The sequence below is a fragment of the Balaenoptera ricei genome, chromosome 19 (assembly GCF_028023285.1).
Source record: "Balaenoptera ricei isolate mBalRic1 chromosome 19, mBalRic1.hap2, whole genome shotgun sequence".
NCBI classification, from domain to species: Eukaryota; Metazoa; Chordata; class Mammalia; order Artiodactyla; family Balaenopteridae; genus Balaenoptera; species Balaenoptera ricei.
In genome coordinates, this window is record NC_082657.1 from 41,016,296 (window position 1) to 41,032,242 (window position 15,947).

The window sequence follows — 15,947 nt, forward strand, 5'->3', positions numbered from 1 at the left end:
GGTCTAAATTGGCTCTAGGATACCCCGTAAGAGTGCCAACTTATCCATAAAGCACAGCAGGCACAGTGCCCAGGGCCCATGTTACCTTTAGAGACCATGGATATATTTTAATTTATTTTATATTTATTTATTATTTATTTGGCTGTGCCGGGTCTTAGTCGCTGCACACGAGATTTTTGTTGCAGCATGTGGGATCTTTAGCTGCAGCATGTGGGCTCTTAGTTGCGGCATGCGGGATCTAGTTCCCTGACCAGGGATCAAACCTGGGCCCCCTGCATTGGGAGTACAGAGTCTTAACCACTGGACCACCAGGGAAGTCCCTATTTTAATTTATTTTAAAATGAAAAATTTTCAAAATGAATATATCTGGCTGGATTATTGTTGTCTTTATGCAACACACTCATATAATTTTATTTATTTACCATCTGATTGCATCTCGATGGTCAACATTTGAGCAAAGTTCATGGATCAGCGAATATTTGTACAAATAATGAATGGGTGCTCTGTAATAATACTGAATCTTCTTAAAGGGCAGGCTTAGAGAATGTCTGCATTCACATGCATACCAGCCACTGGATGGCAAGCAGACATGGGAGAGGGATAGTGGCAGGAACTGGCCTTGTGATACCTAAAACTGTGTTGCATGACCTCCTGGGTTTTACGTGCCAGAAGATGACAATTACTGACTTTGTCCTTGAACTAGACTATATTTTTTAAAAACATAAATTGAAAATAAATGACCGTTATTGGGCCACTCTTCTTGGTAGTGGAAAAGAATCTTACTCAGGTTGTTAATTATGATTATTTATCCCACCACTGTTTGTTTTGCTCTGAGTGATGCCTCATACAGTGTCCTTTTTGTTCAGACACTCTTACAGGGCTTCCCACTGTGCAGTTCTTAGCTCCTCACCCCACGTTGAAACCCAGCCTGTGTGAAGCTGAGATATTATTTCTTCACTATTATGCATAATAAGAATTACAATTTGTTTGTCAATGATTAATTACTGCTTTTCCCAAGAGACAAAATGCTGAGTGTTTTCATATGCTAATATATGCCAAGCTGCCAGTGCTAACTCAGTTCTCTAATCCTAAAACTCACCTTAAGTAAAAGAGTATCAGTGTTTATTGCCAAAGTTGTCATTTGCCTGGAAATGAAATAAATATCTAAGAAGGATTTCAATGATAGACCTGCTTTTCAGCTGACAGATCACTCCTTGTTATCAAAAGGCAAATATATGTCAATGTGTGCATTACTTAAGACTCATGAGATAATTGCTTCAATTTGCCTGACAATCTGATAATGTCATTTGCACAGTTGTGAATGGTGTCAACACTGAATGAATGTTCTCAAACGATATTAAAGGTGTGAAGCACGGTTGGAAAAAAAAAAAAAAACTCATTGAAGTGTCTTCTGTCAGATGAAATCCTAGATAGTTGCTTGCCTCTTTGAATGTCTATGTGCCTGACTTAAATTTGATACTGGATTTATCACCAAATGAGACAAGAGATCCAAGACTCCAGCTGGTCTAAGACCATGTGTAGGTTTTCAATAACTGCTTTAAATTCAAAATCCTATTAATTGATTTTTTTTTTTTTTTTAACTTTTGGGTTTTATTTATTTATTTATTCATGGCTGTGTTGGGTCTTCGTTTCTGTGCGAGGGCCTTCTCTAGTTGCGGCAAGTGGGGGCCACTCCTCGTTGCGGCAAGTGGGGGCCACTCTTCATTGCGGTGCGCGGGCCTCTCATCACCGCGGCCTCTCTTGTTGCGGAGCACAGGCTCCAGACATGCAGGCTCAGTAATTGTGGCTCACGGGCCCAGTTGCTCCGCGGCATGTGGGATCTTCCCAGACCAGGGCTCGAACCCGTGTCCCCTGCATTGGCAGGCAGATTCCCAACCACTGCGCCACCAGGGAAGCCCCTAATTGATATTTTTTAAATGTCCATATAGTGAGTAGGCAGGTACATATAACAAGTTAGGTGATGCTTGTAGGAGAAAACATGTTTTGAAATCAGACTCTTCTCATCTTGAACCCCAGTTCTACCACTAAGTTTCATGATATTAGGCATGTTTTATTTTGCTTTTTATAACGTTTATAATTATAGTTTTCTCATTTGCTTAAATGAATTTAATACTACCTATTGCTATGGAATTTTATTGAGATTACATGTGCTAATAGGTGAAGAACAATTGTTACTATGACTGGCTCAGGTTAAATATTTATTAACACTATTACATGTGCATTTAATCAAATTCTTAACTTTTCTAAGCCTCAATTAGTTCATCTATCAAATGGCTCCAATAATAAATCAGACGTAATGCTAATTTCTTTAAAGTGGTGTGATGGTCACATTAAAAACATATAAATATCTTAGCATATTATATAGCACAAAGATGATTTTGGAAATTTTAAAAAAATTTTCTGTAACCAACAATTAATATAGAAAAATGTTATATTTTTCTCATATGAAGGCATTGACAGGCTTCAAAATTAACTGCAGTATATTTTGCTTTTATTATTCACCTGAGCTAGCAGCAGATTCTGCCTGGAGTAATTGTTCAGATCAGTGGTCTATGGCCAAGGACAGAAGAAATGAGACTTTTAATTAATACAGAACAGAAACCAGAGAGATATAATAGTTGAGGCATCTGCTAAACTATAAATCTCTGAACAGAAATGACTCCTTATTTGACTGCAATTCAATATTTGGAAATTATAGCTGTAACATGAAGTTTATCTCAAATAATACATTCTTATTTAACTTGGAATGCAAGCCTACAGTGCAGTAATGCATATACAAATGAATTATTATCATAGAATAAAAAAATAGAGGCTTAACATATTTTATTGAATTCATGCATTCATCACCCAGACATCTACTAAAATGATAGCAGTTGACTCATTTCTTTTTTTTTAAATTAAAACACCTAAGTACAAAAAGATTGAGAAAGAAGACATTTGCACATGAGAACAGTAAACACGTATTTGGAAGATTTATAGCAGCTATATCGATGTTAATTTTCTTAACAGAAGTTAGAGAATCAGAAGTAAAAAGTGAAATGCTATAAGGAAAAAAAGAGAGATTCACTTATTATCCAATGGAGTCTCAGGAATTACAGACAAGGATACGTGATGGTTGAAGGTTAAATGAAACACAGTCAGACTCCTGCTTCTTCTATTCCTCCCCATGTTGGTTTTGATTCAAAGACAAGACACAAAGGAAGATTGGGAGAGGCATAATCAAAAATAAAGGAAGTGCTTAAGTGCATTTCTACTCACTGAAACATGAGATTCCTCTTACCCAGAATCTTCCCCTGCTATTTAGCTCCCAAGTTTCTGAATGCCAGATTTATTGAGCCCATTTTGGAGATTTTGAGGGGTTTTTTGTTTTGTTTCATTTTTGTTTTTTTTTTAGAAATCGAATACTTCCATGGGAAAACATTTTAGTATTCTTCCTTCACCCTTCAGTGAATTGTATCAGTTGACAAACAACAACCACCACTGAACCAGAGCTAATTAGAAAGCATTCAGTGATTTTTCAATATAAATCATAATTTAAATATCACCACATAATTAGACATTTGAGGAGGGTCTCCACTATAAAGCTGGAGCTCAAGACAAAGAAGACATAGGAAAGAAATTAGAGGAAAAGAACACAGTCTTTGAGAAGAAAATCAAAACCTCACATCTATACCAATACATAATATTTTTAGAGAAAGTAAAAGATATATTTCAACCAAGAAACATGAAGATGACACTATATTAAAGATATAGAAAATAAGAAAGAGTTCTGGGAAATTAAAAATTAAAAAAAAACTATGATGTGTTGGATGATAATGTGAGGAAAATCACTCAGAAAGTGGCAGAAAAATGATCAAGGAAGAATATCAATAATCATACATAGAGACCTTCACTGTAGTGCATTTTACAACAGAAGATATTAGAACAATTCAAATGGTTAAATATAGGTTAGAGTCACACACACATTATGTATGGATAACAAATATTTCTAATGGCATGTGACAACTCTCATACAGAAGAACTGAAAAATCTAAAAAATATATCTAACTGTGTTTTCACTGGGTTTTTAGGTTATAAGGTAAAAATGTTGTTGCTTTTTAAATCTAAATTGGAGATAATATATTGAATTTACTTTGACAATCTTATCTATAAAATAACAATAAAAACTATTTTTTCAGTTCCAGGTCCTTCATGCCCTTTACTGATCCTGATAAATTAATTCCTTCTTTGTCTAAGAAGGCAATGCAAAGATGCCATCTCTTCATTTGTAACGTAACATTTATTGAGCACTTACTATATGTCAGATATTGTGCTAAGCATTGAGAGTAACAGTGTTCACCAAATAAGCCAGCTTCTGCTATCACGAAACTTATATTCTAAAAGGGAAAATAGCTAAGAAACAAACACAAAAAGCATAAGCACAAAAAGAAAATTATGGCTTGTAAAATGTGCCTTGAGGGAAAATTTGGGTTAATAAAAAAGAATATTAATTTGATGGTCAGGAAAGTCCTCTAAAGAAAAGTTGAGTTTTGACCTGAGAAACTAGATTATGGAGCCATATTTCTTAAAATGCTGAACAAAAAAAGGAACTATAGACATTAACCTCAGGAAAGTCTCAATATAATCTAGAAACAAAATAAGTTCAAAACACAGTTAATTAGCAAACAAGAAAGAAGCATGTGATAATTTTCGAAGAATCCAGAGAAGAGGCAGGAAAGATTTGAACTGTGATCCTAATCAATGAGGCTCTGTTGGCTTAACCTGAGATTGATATGATAAATTTTATGTATTTTGAAGGCCATTATGGTTGTCTGGTGATAAATGAAGAAGATGTGAGAGTCAAAGTAGGAAATGTTGAGAAATTATTGCATGACCCATGGAAATAGGATGGCACAATAAACTCCAGCTAATCCCTCACAGATTAGTGACAGGGCTCACTACCTGAAAACACATCACTTCCTCTAGTTAGGCACTGATTTTGGTAATGGTGTTAATCAGCAAAGCTATAGGGGACTGAGAGAAAACACTGAACACAGAGAACTTCGTTTTTTCTTCCTCATCCAAGCCAATCTTCTAATTGTGTTATTATTGTTGTTATTATTATTGACTATAGAAAACAGTGCTATCTATGAGAATCATCTAGGCTGCTGTGTTGTAATAGAGGTTTGAAGGTCCCATGCTTAGACCTATTGAACCAGACTTGCAAGGGCTAAAGCTCTGGAAGCTGCATTCTAACACACTCAACACACTATTCCCCAGGTAGTTCATTTCACTGGAATATATGGGAACAATTCTTCCAAGCTACATAAGTAGCAAGCTGTCCTGACACAAAGCACTCACGCACCTTCGATTTTGTTGAAAAGTTCCAACATAGAGAGCTACTACCAAACAATGCCACATTACAAGTAAAAAAGAATTTTAGACACTGAAAGTACTGTTCTTCCCTCATGCTTTTGAATTCCATTTTATTCAGAATTAATTTAGATAACAATCGACAGTATAATATAGGTAAGACTTTCCTCATCCAAACAGTAATGCAAGCCCTTAAGAACAAATGTAGTTTCTTTTGAAGTTTGCCTATCTGATCCTTAAGTAAAACTCAGAAACTTGAAGTAAATGTTTTATTAAAGAGAACACTTTGTAAAGAGAAACAAATGTAGCACTCTTGAAGTCAACATAAGCTAGGTCATGACACTCTAGAAATCAAATTATTTATTTTGTGTCTGACATACTGTGCCTTTTGCTTTTAGTCTAAGTAGTAAGGATTTGAATAGATATTCAGCTGTTCAAGTAGATAAACTATCACTTTAATGCAAGCATTAAAGACTACAAAGAGATTAATAATTCCTGGTCCCAGTTATCAAGGGGAAGACAGTATAGCATAATCAAAAGACTGTTCCTACCTTTACTTTCTCTGATTCTAAAATTCGAATACTGTTGCATGTCCTGGGAAAATCACACTCTCTGTTTCAGTCATTTCAACATATAAAATGAAAGTGAAAGAGAACAAATGTTCGTTTAGTGCATTCTATACACAAGCACTGAGCTTGGCGCTTTATATGTGATATATCACTTAACCTCTGCAAAAATGCAATATGATAGTATTATTCTAACAATATTTCATATGTGGTAATTATCTTAGTATGGTTAACTTATTTGGCCAAGGTTATGCAAAACAGAAAAAAAATCCACTTTGATCTAATCGCATGGCTTATGCTTTTCTCTGCTCTATCAAATTATCTTCCAAAATGAGTTCTTTTTAATTTTCTTTTCTGTAGAATTAACTAGAAGCCTTTTTATTAAATTCTAATGTTCCTCAGGGTACAGAAAGGACAAAGTCCCATATGTTGTTTATGATTTCTGTTTTGGTGCAGACCCACAATGGAACTACACACTGGCCAGAGGAAAGAAGGGATTTCCTTTACAGAAGTTGTCCTAATTCACTTTACATAATGAAGAATCACAGAATGTTGACTATTAGGGTTAATCTATTCATGAGAGAGTAAATAATTTTTATCCCTTGTGGCAACTCAAATCCATCAGTAGAGATTCCCAGGAGCACTGTGTTGAGAAGGAATCTAGATTGTTGATGAGATTTAGCAGAAAGGATCCCAGGATCAATTAGCAAATTCTAATATAATTGGAGTAGGTGGGAGGACTGGCATGTATTATGATAATTTCCAGTTCTTTCCTTTACCACTGTTAAAAACAGACAACAGTTCCAAAAAGGAGTTGCTTTATGCTAAGCCCCACGTCACCAACTGAGACTTAATTACAGTTTCAGCTCCCCCAGAAATGGAATCTTAATCCAGTCAGTCAGGAATCGCCTGATCAGCACTAGCTAGGCAATCTGCCTGATAGACCCCTGCCATCCCCTAAAGGAAAGTGACCTTGCAATAACCAACTGGCTTTTTTGCCTAGAATAAGTTTCTTGTTCCCACTCCCTTCTTCCTACAAAAGTCTTTCATTTTGTATAGCTCCTCAGAGCTCCTTTCTTCTAGATTGGATGCTGCCCGATTCAAGAATCATTGAATAAACCCAAGGAGATTTACTCTGTTGAATTTTTTTTTAATGCCAGTGATATAACTTGACCAAGTATAATTCTTTCATTCCTCATTCTAGCATCATTAAAATGGTATTAATATCTACTTCTCAGGGCTCTGAGAAGCATTAAAGCAGTTAGAGCTGCTATAAATTGCCTACCCCATGCCCAATTTCTTTGCCACTGTATTATGTAGGTGCAGGGTTCAGCACAGCTTGGATGAGCTGCCGATGCTATGTCTGTCATCTGGTCTACTATCTGCCTTCACTAATGCGGGCATCTCTTTTGGATTGCCCCTCTCTCCATCTCTTCTGGAAAGCACTGGTTATATACATGTCTTGAAGCACAACAGTACTGGATTTACTTCTGTCTCTGTCATGCAGTGCTCTGTGTGTTTGGGCATTTTTTTTTACCTCTGTGAGGCTCAACTTCCTTATATATCAAAGGTGGTTTCTAGTAAAATGGCACACACTTTTCAGGGTAGTTGTGAAGATCAAATCACTTGAGGAATTTTCTATCTAGAATGTGCCAAATGCCTAATTTAAAACTGGTTATATAATAATTTTATCATAATGACTGATTATAAGACTTTTTATGTTTGTTATTATCTCTAGGCACCGCAATCTTCAAAGCACAACCAACAAAATCATTTCTCTTCCAGCCCACACACTTTTTCTTCCCCTAAATAAAATAAAGCCAGTTTTAGTTTTAGATTTAGAAAGGTATTTCTCAGTGGGTCTTAGCTTACTAATTACATCCAAAATGCCAGCCTATTTTTTTATTGTATTCTCAGACCTGGCTTATAAGAATGCTAAATTAGTTTTATGTCAATAAATGAGTTAACTGGAAACATTATTTTCTCCTTCCAAAAATCCAAATATTTTGTCTCAAATGTCACCTTTGAAGAGTTGCCCTTCCTGAGCGCATCCATTAAACTCTACCTCCTTATATTGTTTTTGCTTCATACAATCATTGTTCAACATAGTATTACACATTTTTTTTCTTGTTTACTGTTTAATTCTGCTAGAATGCAAGCTCCATAAGGACAAGGAATCCATCTAGTATATTCTACCTCTTGAATCTCCAGCAATTATGATAGTGCCTGACCCTTATGTTCAATTTTTTTAACTTTAAATTTTGAAATAACTACAGACTCACAAGAAGCTGAAAAGAACACTACAAAGATGTTCTGGGTACCTGTAACTCAGCTTTCCCTAATGCTAATGTCTTAAGAGAACTATAGTACATTATCAAAGTGGGAAACTGACAATGGTAACACTAAACTATTCAGTATTAACTAATTACAGATCTTAGGATTCACCAGTTTATGGTGAACTAAATTTTTGCATCCTTTCTGTATAGTTCCATGATGTTTAATCACATTTATAGATTTTTTTTATCACTACCACCACAATCAAGATACAGGACTATTCTCTTACCTCTCTCTCTCCCCTTGCCTTAGCCCTGACACCCTCTGATTAGTTCCCATTTGTACTGGGGTTCTCCAGAGAAATGGATCCAACAGGAGATAGATATAGATAGATAGATAGATAGATAGATAGATAGATAGATAGATAGATAGATAAAGGAATGAGGAATTGGTTCAAGTGATCATGATGGCTAAGTTCCATGATCTGCTATTTGCAAACTGGAGACCCAGAAAAGCTAGTGATGTAATTACAGTCTGAGTTCAAAGACCTGAGAACCAGGGTAGCTGATGGTGTGAACCCCAGTCCAAGGCCAGGAGAAGATCAATGTCCCAGCTCTAGCATACAGGCAGGAAACAAAAGAGGCAAATTCCTCCTTCCTTCTCCTTTTTGTTCTATTCAGGCCCTCAACAGATTGGATGATTCTGAACCACATAGGGTAGGGTGATCTACTTTACTGATTCCACTGATTCAAATGTTAATTTCACCTGGAAACATCCTCACAGAGACACCCAGAAACAATGTTTAATCTGGGCACCCCTTGGCTCTATCAAATTGACACATAAAATTAACCATCATACCAGCTCTATAATTTTGAGAATGTTAGGTAGGTTTAGTCTCTTGGTAGATACATAGATAGGTAGGTAGGTAGGTAGGTAGACAGATAGATAGATAGGTAGACAGACATACACATGTGCACACAGAGAGACACATACACACACTCTTTTGAGAATGCTTATATTTACTTAGCATAATATCCTTGAAGCTCATCCAAGTAATGTGTGCTAATAGACTATTGCTTTTAATTGCTAAGTACTTTTCCATATTTGTATCAATTGTCATTAAATAAATCCCACTTTCTATAATTTATGGTACGTGTTTTAAAAACATGTAAAAATATTTACATTGTAATCACTTTATTTTAAAATATTAACCTGCCGCTTTTCTTGACAAGGGTACTGTGTATCCTTTAGCAAGTGGTGGAAATTCCTAAAAAAAAATTTGATTGACTTTGATCTCCACATCCAGCCAAAGGAGGGTCTCCATCTCTATGGCTGTGATGTTTCAGTGTATGTGGTTTTTTCAGTGCTTCCCAGAGTTGACATAAATCAGTGTCAAACACATTGGAACGTCTTCTCTATTTATATCTTCCTGTTTTCTTTTCCCTTCCTGTTTCCAGAATAGGCTACCTTCTAAGTGGAATCAAGAGGAAAGAAAAGTCTCACTAAGCTGGTAATGAACTATTTTATTCTCTCTCTTTAAAATGCTTCTCTAAAAATATTTAATAAAGGGGACAGTCCCTATAAGTTCAGATTGAGCAGATATGATGTGAGACCCTGGAATATGAAATTTAATTGTGCTCTCCCCAAAACCCTGATATACTTTGAGAAATTAAGGAATTATTTAAGGAAAACAAGCAAACAAATAAATAAATGACAATTAAAATCTCAAAGCTGTATGATATTGACAAAACTATGCAGGTTAAATACTTTTAAGTTAATGATTATCAAACTTTAATTAATGAGCTATTTTGGGAGTATCAAATAATTGTTTCCAAATCCCACCCTCCCACCCACCTAGTGCTGTGAATGCCTCTCACACCATATTAGTTCGCTGGTATGTGACTAGGAGAAATAACTACTTATAAAAAAAAAATCAAGAGATGAAGCCATCCTAAAAATGAAGAAACACTGGAACTGATAGGAGTTAAGTAACTAGTACTTCCTGTGCTTCCCATATGCCACTTTATAAATTGCTCACAAGAGCTTTCTGAAGTACACATTATATTCCCTATAGTAAACTAGTAAAATGAAGGTTAGAAATATATAATTTGCCCAAGAGCCTGATGCTAGGTAGAGGCAAAGCTGGGATTACAACTTGAACTATCTGACTACCACCTTTATTTCCCTCCTTGCTCATCAACTACCGCTTATGCATAGGTCTGTTGGCTAGAAAAGACAGATTTTCCTGGGTAAAACTCTTTGTATAAAATTCCAAAAAATTTTTAAAAGGAGAAAAAGAAAGAAAACAACCATATCTGATCATCAAATACAAACCAAAAAACTATATAAAATTGTCAAAAGACAGATAGAATTTTTGTTTTAAGGCCTAAATTGGGACACAAGAGATTTAACTTTCTAAAAACATCATTCTCCAATAAAAGGAATTAAGACTCCTGGATTGGATGTTAGAAAAGAAAAAGGATATTAATGGAAACACTGATAAAATCTGAACAAAGTTTATAGTTACTTAACAGTATCATTCCAGTATTATTCATTTATTTTTGATAGTTCTCATATGGTTATTTAAGATTTTTCACACTAGGAGAAACTGGGTGAAAGGTATAAAGGAACTCGCTGTTGCATTTTGCAACTTCTCTGTAAGTTTTAAAATATTCTAAAATAAAACATTTTAAAATTTACAGAGAGAAGTTTTTTAATAGAGGTATGTAAGGGAAGAGTGGTTGGATTTGAAGGCAAAAAATGAATGAGAAGATGTGCCTTGATAGTGGTGTGATGATAATAGTATACTGTAGACTGAGGATATGATGAATCCAGTCTCGTGAAGCTCAAATCTAATAAAATGAAATAAAACAAAATACCCAAACCAAGTTGAAGGCTTATGAATGTAAATGCCTACTGGATCTAAGCAAGTGTGGAAAACATATACAATGGATTAGTTGTGGCCAAAAAAAACCTTGAGAGTGTTGGTTATTTCTAACAGGGGGTAATAGACAACTAATGCTTATTGAGCACTTACTCTGAACAAGGCACACTCTAAAGTACTTTGCATGTAGTGGCAAATTTACTCTTTGGGTTAGATGATACAACCGAATCCATTTTACAGAGAAGGAAGCTGAGATAGAAAGTGTACAAATAACTTGCCCAAGGTTACAATATACAATGGCAAACTTGAACTCAGGCAAAGCAATTCCAAGACACATGCTCTTAGCCACAACATTCTGCCAGTGCTGAGCCCTTACTAGCCCTAATAATATTTCCTAAGAAAGAAAATCAAACTTGTGTGCCCAACTTTTAAGTTTTCTTAAAAAAAAACTTGATATGCATATTTTATGTTTAAAAGCTTGATTAAAAGACATTGGAAAATAACACAAATTTAATTTCAAAATATTCTAACAGCAAACAAACAAATGACAGTTCTCCAGACAATAGGTTGTTAGAAGAATCACAAACTACTGGCAAACTAAACCATAAATTGAACTCAGGGTATATCTTAATGACTTTAAAACTCCTAGAACATTTCATAAAAATTCAGCAACACTTTTAATCATCATAGAGCAATACATATAATAAAAGAAACACCAAATTCTATGTATGAAATAGAGCTCTCACTTGAACTGGTAGAGCTCTCACTTGAATTTGAGCTTTCACAGATGTTGACCATAGACTCTAGGACTTTCACCTGAAACAGCAATATAGAAGCAGAAGTGGGGAAAAAGAACTGGAACCTCACTGCTCACTTTTCACGAAGCAGGTTCATGAGTTTCCATAGGAAATTAAACTTTCTGCATCACTGAATTATGTACCACCCCTCCAAAGGCTATTACATGCTTATTCACTCATTTAATTAATGTTGAGTGTCTACAATATGCCAGGCATTGCATTTACTGATACAAATAAGAGGAAAAAAACCCCCCTAAATATTCTGTAATAACCTATATGGGAAAAGAATCTGAAAAAGAATGGATATATGTATATGTATAACTGAATCACCTTGCTGCACAGCAGAAAGTAACACAATATTGTAAATCAACAATACTCCAATAAAAATTTAAAAAAATAACAAATTTTTTTTTCCTATTTGAAAATACAGGGCTTCCCTGGTGGCGCAGTTGTTGAGGGTCTGCCTGCCAATGCAGGGCACACGGGTTCGAGCCCTGGTCTGGGAGGATCCCACATGCCGCGGAGCGGCTGGGCCCGTGGGCCACAACTACTGAGCTTGCGCGTCTGGAGCCTGTGCTCCGCAGCGGGAGGGGCCGCGGCAGTGAGAGGCCCGCGCACCGCGATGAAGAGTGGCCCCCGCTCGCCGCAACTAGAGAAAGCCCTTGCACAGAAACGAAGACCCAACACAGCCAAAAATAAATAAATTAATTAATTAATTTAAAAAAAAAAAAAAGAAAATACAGATCTGGAACAGAAGAAAGTAGCATAAACACTTTTTACCAAATACTTAGCAGGCACCAATCACTTTCTTGTTTACTGTGAAAGGGTGAAAAGAGCATAGGCTTTGAAATGATTTTTTAAAAAATAGTTTTTGCCACTTACTGCCTATGTGATATCAAAATTTTTAATCATTCCTCATGAACATAACTTTGTTACCCTGTAAACAGAGGACAATAATTCAAAGAAAAAAAAGTACAAGAATTAGTAAAGTACTAGAGGCATCCTAAGTAGAAGACATATTACATAGAAGGCCATCAATGGATGTTAGTTACCATTTTAAAAAAATTACTGACTGCGGGACTTCCCTTATGATCCAGTGGTAAAGGATCCACCTTACAATGCAGGGGACGCGGGTTCGACCCCTGGTCAGGGAACTAAGATCCCACGTGCCGTGGGGCAACTAAGCCCGCGTGCCACAACTACTGAGCTTGCGTGCCTCAACTAGAGGCCGCATACCGCAAAGTACAGAGCCCACGTGCCCTGGAGCCTGTGTGCCACAACTAGAGAGAGAAAACCTGCAGGCCACAGCTAGAGAGAAGCCCGCACACCTCAACGAAGATCCCACGTGCCGCAACTAAGACCTAATGCAGCCAAAAATAAATAAAATAAATAAATAAATAATAAATAAATCTTAAAAATTATTGACTGGAATGAGACTCATTGAGCTCTGATCTGGGTATATATTACCTAGTGGCCATTCATGCTTTATCAGTTGAATGGGAATGGCAAATGTACCTATTGATAATTTACAGACTTGTGATTTTTTATTAAGATAACTCATATATAGCACTTAGCATAATACCTGGATCATCACATGTCCTGATCAAAGTTTAGCTAATACTTATACTTTGGGGTCAGTATTTCTCATGCCAGACCTAACTGAATTCATCCTAAAAAATGAGATATGTCAAGCTCTGTTATCTACACGTTAGTGATGAAAATAAATAAGTTATCTGAAATACAAATCAATTTGGATTATGAAAATTATTAGATTTATGGTCTATGCTTGAAACATGAAATTTTGGAGAACTGCTCATGAATCCCGATGCTTAAGTTAATAATGTAATGTTCTGCTTTATTTCATCGTCCTAGAGACCTGAGCTGAGGTGTTTCATGTCCCCTGAGTATCTGCATATTCTTCCTAATATTACTTGGACCTCTCACTTCTATCTGCTTTGTGGCATTCTCTTATCACCTTTATATCAGAGCAAAGAGAAGTTAGCTGTATCTGAAGAGATAGATTTCTACCACAGAGGACTCCAATTTGTCCTGTGTCACCGCACACATCTCATCATCTTATATTGGAATCAGGCCTTGACTTTTAGAAGCTCCTCTCTATGTTGATGCATTTGTGGATTTACCTTTAGCAAAAGCTCCTTGCAGCCAGGGATCCATGACCAGATAATGGGATCATTCATGCTTGCTGATTTATGCAGTAACTCTTGAACTGTGTCATCCTGAAGCTCTTTCATTTCTTCTGCCAAGAACCACTCAGACAGAAATGACTCAAGCTATTTGAAGGAAGCCTTGGGAAATGATCATTTAAGACAAGGGGAAAAGACCTTTCTCTCTAGCCCTTATTCAAGCCTCCTCATAAATATATCTAATTGAAATTTTCAAAGGTGTTTTTTTTTACAAGGGTCAACTCCTTTCTCTTGAATTTACTTTTCTTAAAATAACAGTGAGTGCTTTTATAACTGGGAAGCAATGTGATGTTTTGTTAAAGAATACGATTCAGAGTTAGGCAGACCTAGTCTTAAAATTCTATCCCAATTAATAACTGCAGATTCTTAGAAATTCATCGATCCTATCACACAGTTGTTTTCTTTACCTAAATGTGGGAATTTTAATAAACCTTTTTTGAGGTTACTGGGAATATTAAATGTGAGCATGCTTTAAAATGTCTTGTCCGGTGGTGCAGTGGTTAAGAATCCACCTGCCAATGCAGGGGACATGGGTTCGAGCCCTGGTCCGGGAAGATCTCACATGCCACAGAGCAACTAAGCCCATGTGCCACAACTACTGAGCCTGTGCTCTAGAGCCCACGAGCCACAACTACTGAGCCCACGTGCCACAACAACTGAAGCCTGCATGCCTAGAGCCTGTGCTCCGCAACAAGAGAAGCCACCGCAATGAGAAGCCCGTGCAACGCAATGAAGAGTAGCCCTCACTCTCCACAACTAGAGAAAGCCCATGGGCAGCAACGAAGACCCAACGCAGCCAAAAATAAATATTAAAAAAATAAATAAATTTATAAAAAAAAAAAATGTCTCGCCTGGAACTTAGAACACATTCCACAAATGGTGATTGAATTCCTTTTAGGTAAATTTTGTTTATTTCAAGGGAAAGGACATTCTAATTATTAACTTGTTATATCTTTTGTATGAGTCACATACTCTTGCACTTTTTGTATGGGTAGCATACCTTTATTCTTTTTGTCCCAGGATGGCATTACTGATATTGAGTATGTAACTCCTTCGGTGTCCAAATAAACACAACTCAGAAGTATAAGGGAGTTAGTGCCACAGGGACTTAACTTTTGACAAGTGAGAGAGGAAGCCAGCTCAAATATTCTTTCTCTTTCCTTAACTTAAATGCAGCCTCTCAGAAGGCCTTCCCTTGATCTTGGCTCTCCCTTCTTTTCTGTTTTATTATTTTTTATTATTCTTTTCCTTTATTTTTGCTTCCTTGAATTGTAGTCCCTATTCCTCCAGCTCCAGTTTCTGGTTAATTAAGCTAAAATAGGAGTTACTATAATTACAATTACACAACAAACGATTATACAGTAGTTACCAGGTACCAGAAATTGTTCTAACTGCTTTATATATACATATCTACATACATACCTATTTTATCCCCTCCACAAATCCAGTGGGATTTTTTTTCTTATCCCAATTTTACAAATTGAAAAATTGAATCCCAGGGAGACTATGGAAAATGTTTGAGTTCATGTATCTAGCAACTAATAGGTCTAGGATTCAGATTTAGGCCTCAAGGCCAGAACCCATGCTCTCAACTACAACATCATTCTGGCTTAGGTTGGGGAGAACTATTAAGGAATGATAAGGGAGACAAAACAAAAAAAGAAACCAAAAGGAAAAACTAGATTTACTGCTACGATGGATGGATGAAAGGAAATATCTTGGTGTAACTAGCAGAATGTATGCACCACGCTGGTTTCAGGCATCATTAAGGTCATAGATGTGAGAACCTTAAACTGCATTTAGTACATCCTTATTGAATATGCTGGAAAACTGAGATATAGATAAAGAC

At 36.2% G+C, this 15,947-nt stretch overlaps 1 non-coding gene across 1 annotated transcript; it reads right to left on the reverse strand.

The window, feature by feature from the left end:
* Positions 1-242: 242 nt before the first annotated feature.
* On the reverse strand, positions 243-315 carry TRNAG-CCC (transfer RNA glycine (anticodon CCC)). The gene has a single exon. It is a non-coding gene; the product is annotated as a tRNA-Gly (tRNA).
* Positions 316-15,947: the final 15,632 nt, after the last annotated feature.